The sequence below is a fragment of the Dendrobates tinctorius genome, unplaced genomic scaffold (genome assembly GCF_039654945.1).
Source record: "Dendrobates tinctorius isolate UK_male_01 unplaced genomic scaffold, ASM3965494v1 ptg000297l, whole genome shotgun sequence".
NCBI lineage: Eukaryota > Metazoa > Chordata > Amphibia > Anura > Dendrobatidae > Dendrobates > Dendrobates tinctorius.
Window position 1 is genome coordinate 658,679 of NW_027361964.1, and position 8,835 is coordinate 667,513.

Below are 8,835 nucleotides of genomic sequence, written 5' to 3' on the forward strand. Positions count from 1 at the left end.
GCAGAGGCTCCACTCCTGAGCGCTGGCCCCACATTCAACCAGAACGGGGTGGACCCCTATCTGCAAATGGCCTTGGACGAACTCCCCGCCGAAGACAGGGATGGGCGGGTGAGGCTGATCCAGCAATATCGGCAGGAGGCCCAAGCCAAACGTGAGCGCCAAGCTGAGGCTGAGAGGGTCGAGCGTCAAGCCCAGGCTGAGAGAGCTGAGCACCATGCAGAAGCTCAGAGGGCCCATGAGCTGGAGATGCTCCAGCGGGGGTGGAATGCCCCCACAGCCCGAACCAGTGAGCCCAGCAGCATCCAGACTCCTAAACCCCGGCCAGAGCATTTTCCCGTGATGGAAAAGGACGGGGACTTGGACACGTTCCTGCGAGCCTTTGAGAAAGCCTGCAGACAGTACCAGCTGCCTAGAGACCAATGGGCAAGGTACTTGACCCCAGGGCTAAAAGGCAAAGCCCTGGAGGCATTTGCTTCTCTTCCGCCAGAAGCCGATGACGACTATGACGCCATAAAGCAGGCGCTGATCGCCAAATACCGGCTGACACCTGAGGTATACCGAAAGAAGTTCCGGCACCTCCAACGTGGCCCACATGATAGCTACAGTGATGTGGTGCAAGGACTCAGGACCCACTTTGACCAGTGGATCCATGGACTGTCCGTTGAAACCTTTGAGCAGCTACGGGACCTGATGATCAAAGACCAGTTCCTGCATCTCTGCCCAGCTGAGGTCCGACAGTTCATCCTGGACCGCGAACCAACGAACGGGGACAAAGCGGCGCAGATCGCCGACAACTATGAGGCCAACCGGAAGCCCGAGACGCGGAGACCAGTCGCCACCAGCTGGAGAGGGGGTAAGCCTGCACCCAACCCCAATGCCCCAGCTAGCCGTCCCTCCGGAGGCCCTGTCCCTGTTGCCAACAACAGGCCGGCTACTGACAGTCGCCTGTGTCACCACTGCAAGCGGCCTGGTCACTTCTCTTACACCTGTCCGGATAGGCCGAAGAACCCCCCAGCCAAGGCCCCCGGGCCCAACGCCTCTGTTCTTTTGGTGGGAGGTGTGGTTGGGAGGGCTGACGACAACGTTCAACCTGTTCAGGTGGGGGCCCGTCTTGCTACAGGCCTCAAGGACACCGGGGCTGAACGAACCCTCATCCGTCCTGGACTGGCGGCCCCTGAAGAGTTTGTTGAGGGGAAAACCCTGACTGTCACCGGGATTGGAGGCACCCGTTGTCCCTTGCCAGTGGCACGAGTTTTCCTGGACTGGGGTGCCGGGAGCGGGTTGAGGGAGGTGGGAGTGTCTGAAAACCTGCCCACTGATGTTTTATTGGGGACTGATTTGGGGAGGATGGTTGCATACTATGTCCCTGACACCCTTCCCCAAACTGATAATAAGGGTAACGTTAACCCTGATGATGTTGATGATGGGAAACTGAATGTGTTACCTGCTAATGCCTTGATGAGTAATGATGTAACTAACAACCATTCTTTCCCCAGGTATGATGCTGATGTGAATGTACCAAAGCAAACTGATAACCATTCTTCTCCTAGGAAGGATGATGATGATGTTGATGTATCTGTGCCGACTGAACCCGTTAACCCTTTCTTTGAAACGGTAGATGTGTCCACAGGTACCGAAGTGCTCAGTCCCGTCACTCTGCGGAGTGAGACGGCTGAGGAACCCCTGGCAGGAGTAAGCAACGGTGCTCAAGGAAATGGGGAGGTGCATGGGGACCATGAGGAAGGTAATGCCATGCAGCTGACCAGTGCCACCGAGGAAGGTAACTGGCCCATAAGTAGCCCTGCTCCTGAAGTGTTGGGGGTGGATGGGGAGGTAGAGCCCAGGGCAGCACCGGCTGGTGGGTCTGTATAAATCCCCAGGGAGACCGCATACATAGCAGCTGTCACACGCAGTCAGAGTGCCCAGATCGCAGGTAACGCACTGTCTTCTGGACCCTCTGCTGCTACAGGAGAGACTGAACCAGAGGTGAACCCAGAGCCGGTTCCAGAGGGTCCCAGTAAAGGAGGTACCCTGACGTCACTTCTGGCAGCCTCCAGCATGGAGTTCCAGGCTGCTCTGCACTCAGATGCCAGCCTGGAGAAATTGAGAGGTCTCGCCACAACGCCCACCACGGAGTCTGATAAGGAGAGGGTGTTCTGGGAACGAGGAAGGTTGTACCAGGAGACAGTACCCGGAGATCCTAAAAAGGAGTGGTTGAGGGAAAGACAGCTGGTCGTCCCCTATCAGTTCAGAACTGAGTTGTTGCGGATTGCCATGAGATTCCACTCGCTGAACACTTGGGGATCAGCAAAACAAAGGCACGGCTGTCTCAACACTTCTATTGGCCCAAGATGGGGACAGATGTAACACACTACTGCCGCTCCTGTGCCACCTGTCAAAAAGTGGGTAAGGCGGGGCCTGCTCTTAAGGCTCCCCTTATTCCTTTGCCTGTGATAGAGGAGCCTTTCCAGAGAATCGCGGTGGACATTGTAGGACCGCTGTCCGTCCCCAGCAGCTCCGGAAAGCGATACATTCTCACCGTGGTAGACTACGCTACCCGGTACCCAGAGGCAGTAGCTCTGTCTTCAACCAGGGCAGATAAGGTGGCTGACGCACTGGTGACCATCTTTTCAAGAGTAGGATTTCCCAGGGAGATGCTTACCGATCAACGGCCCCAATTCATGTCTCGCCTAATGGAGGCTCTCTGTGAGAAAATGCAGGTGACGCAGCTGGTATCAAGTCCGTATCACCCACAGACTAATGGTTTGTGTGAACGTTTCAACGGTACCCTCAAACAGATGCTCCGCATACTGGTTGAGACCCAAGGGCGCGACTGGGAGCGGTACCTCCCACACCTGCTGTTCGCTTACAGAGAAGTTCCGCAGGCCTCGACCGGGTTCTCCCCCTTCGAGCTCCTGTATGGCAGGCGAGTCCGGGGACCCCTTGGGTTGATAAGAGAATCCTGGGAAGATGAGCCAAACCCCACAGAAGTGTCCATCGTGGATTATGTCATGCGCTTCCGTGACAAGATGGAGACCTTGACGCAGTTGGTGCATGACAACATGACGCAGGCTCAGGCTGACCAGAAGCGCTGGTACGACCAGAACGCCCGGGAGCGGACCTAACAGGTGGGTCAAAAGGTGTGGGTGCTGGTCCCTGTACCAACGGATAAGCTTCAGGCAGCCTGGGAAGGCCCGTACATCGTCCACCAACAGCTCAACCCGGTCACCTACGTGGTCACGCTTGACCATGCTCGGGGTAGGCGCAAGGCCTTTCACGTCAAGATGCTGAAGGCGCACTACGAACGTGAAGCTTGCATCCTACCGGTCTGCAATCTGACAGAGGATGGGGAGGAAGATTCCCTCCTGGACATGCTGGCCCAGGCCAAGGCCAATGGGTCCATTGAGGACATGGAGATAAGTGGTTCGCTCACCGTGTCCCAGCGGTTGCAGTTGATGGCCACCCTGGAACTCTTCCGGCCCGTGTTCACCAACCAACCGGGGAGGACGGAGTTAGCGGTTCATGAGGTGGACACCGGGAATCACGCCCCATTACGGCGAACACCCTATCGGATCTCTGAGACGGTGCAACAAGTCATGCGCCAAGAGATCGATGAGATGTTAAGGCTGGGGGTAATTCGACGGTCAAAAAGCGCGTGGGCTTCACCTGTAGTCCTCGTGCCTAAAAAGGATCGAACCACCAGGTTCTGCGTGGACTACAGGGGGCTCAATGCCATCACAACCTCTGATGCCCACCCGATGCCGCGCATCGAGGATCTGCTCGAGCGGTTGATAAACGCCAACTACATATCCATCATGGATTTGAGTCGGGGATACTGGCAGATTCCCCTGAGCCCGGAGGCGCAGGAGAAATCCGCCTTTATCACCCCCTTTGGACTGTACGAGTCCACGGTCATGCCCTTCGGCATGAAGAATGCCCCTGCCACTTTCCAGCGGATGGTCAACCACCTGCTTCGGGGACTGGAGGAGTACGCGGTGGCGTACTTAGACGATATTGTCGTCTTCAGTTCCACCTGGGAGGAACACCTTCAGCACGTCCAGGAGGTGCTCAAGCGTCTTCACCAGGCAGGCCTGACCATCAAGCCGGGGAAGTGCCAGATAGGCATGCGCGAGGTCCACTACCTGGGGCACCGGGTAGGCGGGGGTTCCATGAGTCCGGAGCCAGAAAAAGTGGACGCAATCGTGTCCTGGCCCACCCCCAGGACCAAGAAACAGGTGAAGTCCTTCTTGGGCACTGCAGGGTACTATAGGCGGTTCGTACAGGACTATAGTGCCCTTGCCAAACCCTTGACTGACCTCACCAAGCAGAGGCTACCCCAAACAGTCAACTGGACAGATGACTGTGAGGCGGCTTTCCAAGCTTTGAAAGCAGCCCTGTGCAACTCTCCAGTGTTGAGAGCAGTCGACAGCAGTCGCCCGTTTCTGGTACAGACCGACGCCAGCGAGTTTGGCCTCGGTGCTGTGCTTAGCCAGGTCGACTCGGGGGACCAAGAGCACCCCGTGTTGTACCTGAGCCGGAAACTTTTGCCGAGGGAAGTGGCATACTCGACCATCGAGAAGGAGTGTCTGGCCATGGTGTGGGCACTGCAGCGTTTGCAGCCCTACCTGTACGGGCGCACCTTCACGGTGGTAACTGACCACAACCCTCTGAGCTGGTTGCACACAGTGTCCGGAACCAATGGAAGATTGCTCCGCTGGAGCCTTGCCCTTCAACAGTACGATTTTACTGTAAAACACAGGAAGGGCAGTGAAAACGGCAATGCCGATGGGTTGTCCCGCCGGGGCGAACCCGCTGAGGTGCGCATGGCCGATTACCGAGAAGTAATGCCTCCTTAGCGCCCAATTAAGGGGGGAGGTGTGATGTACAATGTCTGCAAGATATGTTTTCTGTTGCAATGTGCTAACAAACCCTCCATTTTCTTTGAGAAGCTGCCTGCCAGTGTCTCAGTTACATTGCACACTACAGCAGCTTCCCTTCCCCCGAGTGCCATAAACCAATTTCCTGCCACACCATTTGGCTTCTCTCAGCCTCAGCTGAAAGAGAAAAAAAGTGCGGGAAATAAACTCTTTGTTTGAAATAAAGGTTAGTAGTAAACCTTTAAGAGATTGCCCTGCGAAAACCGTACCAAGTAGAGATATGAAAATCATATTTTTGTAATCCGGGCGGTCACAGCGTCGCTGCCGTGGTTCTGGCGAAGCGTAATCCTTTCAGAACCTGAGATATGTGTTCCAGCTAAACGGTGTATCAGAACTACTGCATATTTGGTCTTGAATTATTGTACTCAACAAATCACAGCCAATGATGGCCTATATGTGTCTGTGCGGGCTGCCCCCACAGAGTTATGATTAGTATAAGTTTTCTAGTGTAATTCTAAATCCAAAAGGGAGAGGTGGGATTAACCCAGCATGCATCTCTCCGTGATGTCACATAGCAAGTCTATAAAGCATTTCCTGGACAAAACCAGGGCAGAACAGCTCAAGTCGTCGTGCTAGAAAGACCCACAGATGAGCGGAGAAGAGCAGCTCCGCCTCCACCCCCCTTAAAGCTGCATGGTCTGCCTAAGGAACAATATGGAACTGTGAGTGTAATCTCTTTGTTTTCTCCACTTTTATTTTATAGTTGTACTGTACATATTTTATGTCTCAATTTTATAGCAACTTTTATCTGTAATCACTGTCCTCTTTCGGAAAATAAATGATATGATTATTTAGATCTGTCTCCATGCTCTAAGAATCGAACTATACGCCTTTGTTAGATAATCGCTACTAATTCAAGGGGTTTGCCACGGACCCTCTTAATTTAACACTGTGAATTAAGTAACCGTGACTGGTGGCAGCACGTTGTGCACGGCTATTGCGGCTTGCTGGCAGCCTAGAAGGGTCTTATATTGCTGAATAAGGGGTTGCAGCCACAGCATTGATAATTCCCTTACTGCAGAAGCCTAATTGCCGGTTCACAACAGGCAGCCCGTCCGGCGACTAATTATCCTAGGTGCAGTTCCCTGACTGACCTGAGGGTAAGGGGGGCGCCGGAGAGCTGTGAGTTCCAAAGTGGAACTGGGAAAGTGGGATATACATAAATCCCCGCAGTACTTGGAAGATTGATAGCAGTGGTGGGGCATCCAAATTAAACTCCCCCTGCGGCAAATTGTAGAGCGAGATTAGCTTGCTGGATATTTTTGGTCACATGGTGCCAGTGTTGGGATAACTAAGATAAGCCCCACTGCGCCTGTGATAGCCGTGTGCCGGCATTGTGTCACGCCCCTCCGTCCGCTGATACACCGGTGTCAGTGGTGGGATTGTGACATAGTGGTGACACAGGGTCCGCTGTCCGTCGCGTTTTGGTGGCAGCGGGACCCCCGTTAGTCGCCTTCGTATTTGGACGAACGGCCGTGGGCTGTTCGTCACAACCAGCCATCTACATTATTAGAGTAATTTACAGAGACATATATATCAATCAACATATGAAAAATATTTAGATGGCCACATAAATGGGCCTGCCCATATGTACAGCCTGACATGTTCATAACTAAAAAAAGGGAAACGTCACTATATTCCTGAAGAGTGCCTCCTAGTAACACATGCAATTGCAAAGGCCAAAATTAAAATCACATGCAAATACAATTGGGGACCTCGGAGAGAAGGCCTGTATGTATCTAGATTTCTTTCTCCAGCCCTTAGTTTGGGATTACCATCTTATTTGAGGGATTCGTTGGATTCAATCCATAAAATAAATTCTATTCAAATACCAGAATCAGCGTTACTGAAAGATTCAGGCATCAAAGTGAAAGTAAAACAACACAATAAGTGGTTATGACTCTGGTCACTAGAGGGAGCCGAAAACACTGAAAACAATACAGTCTATGTAAGTTACAGCAAATATAACAGACAGACAATCAGAGATTATAAATTGAATGTCGGAGACAGAACAGTCCAAGTGTCATGTTTAACTGCCTGGCAGTTTGTAAAAATCTGCATAAAGTGCCTTCTCCTTGGCGCTGTAAAATATGTAGGAAATTGAACTTGTTAGCAATAAAACAACTAACTTAACCCTCCGTCAGGAACAATATTCGCACTAACTCGTAATGGAACAATGTGCCTGTCAAGCGCAGGCTAGAAAAATGCCTAGAATATCTAATTTTCTCAATTTCAGTGATCTAAAAGTGATCAGAGACCTTCATAGGGATGTAATAAAAGAGACTACACATTATCAGGTGCAAAACAAACCCATTTACTCAACATAGAAGTAATAACTTTGATATACACAAATTTCAAAACTCCCACCAAATAGCCCCCAATGATATCAAGTAACGGTTATTAAAAAGAGAAAATTTTGGCACAAAAACATTTTCTACGTCTGCTGCACTACCCGTCATGGGTCTCGTTCGTGGAGGTGCACTGGGCAAATGGTATGGGAGGAGGACAGTCTGTAAAGGGCTGGTGTCAGTGGCTGTAGTTGAGGAGATGGAGTCATCCTTCGTCCTGCTCTGTAGTCGCCTTCCCGCCAAGTCCCCTTCCTTTCCACACTCCACTCCTTTTAAGTCTCCCATGCCCCTTTCGGTCAGGTGCTAGACCTCTTCCCGCTGTTACACCCTCCGACGCCTCTCACAGTCCCCTGTCTGGCTTTACAGGGTCACGGCGCGTCAGAGGCCCGCGCATGCGCGCTCGCCCTTCCCCAGCCGCTGGGCATCCTGGGAGCGCGTGACCCGGTGGCTCCGCCCCATCATGGCGGCGCCCACCGGGTATTTCTGCTTGGCGTCTTGGCAGGTAAGACGCCTGTTTGTCTTTGTCCGTGGCGCTTGCAGTCCTTGTGCAGCATCACCCCCGGCTCTCAGGTCCCTGCGCACCTCCTGTGCTGCGCTCTGCCCTCTGCCCTGTCCGGTGTCTCCCTGCTATTTGTTCCTTCTCCGTTCTCCCATCCTACCTCCCTCTCCTGGTCCTCTGTTCGCCATCCTGTATTCTCCTGTGCCTGTTTCCCGCCTGTACCGCTGCCTCTGTAATTGTCTGTCTCCTGCGTATTGTGCTTCTTCCCCTATCTTGTGCTCTGCCAGAACCCCTAGGTCCAGTGTCTCCTAATCTCCTTGGGGCCTTCTTCCATTCCAGCTATTGGCCTCGGCTCCGTCCTGTTCCTTCCCGATTTCACAGCCTTTTTTCCTCCTGCCTTGTGTCTACTCAATCCCTCGTATACCCTCCCACGCTCTGATCTGCTCTCCTGTATACCCCCCCGGGTCGTCCCTTTGGTTCCAGCTGTCGTGGTTCCATCTCCCTTGGGCCTGCCCCTAACACTCCCTGTATAGGGGTGGTCATCACCTGGTCCGCTCACCCTCTGGGGCTCTGGAGCCACGACCCAGAGGGTCCACTCTCGGGTTTCTACCTAGAACCCTAACAGAACAAACAGGCCATGGACCCCGGTGGAGCCGCTGCAGCTCAAAAGGAGTTGCTCTTTTTGCGGGAGAATCAAACCCGTATCATGGCTTTCATGAAATCCATGGATTCTCGTCTCTCCGTGCTCCAGGCCTCTGATCCTGGGAATGCTTCCCAATTGGCTGGACTGCAGCAAGAGCTGGCACAGCAGAGAGATACCCAGACCCATATTCTCAGTTATATGGCCTCTATAGACGACCGCTTACTCTCCCTGCAGTCGGCCGCCGCATCTCCCGTTCCAGCTTTGGCTCCTCACCCACCGCCCCGTCTAGCTAAGCCACCTCATTACAACGGGGACCCCAAGCTGTGTCGGGGTTTCCTGAACCAGTGCCGCCTCCACTTCGAACTCCTGCCTCAGCAATATCCCACTGAGCGGGCCAAGGTGGCTTTC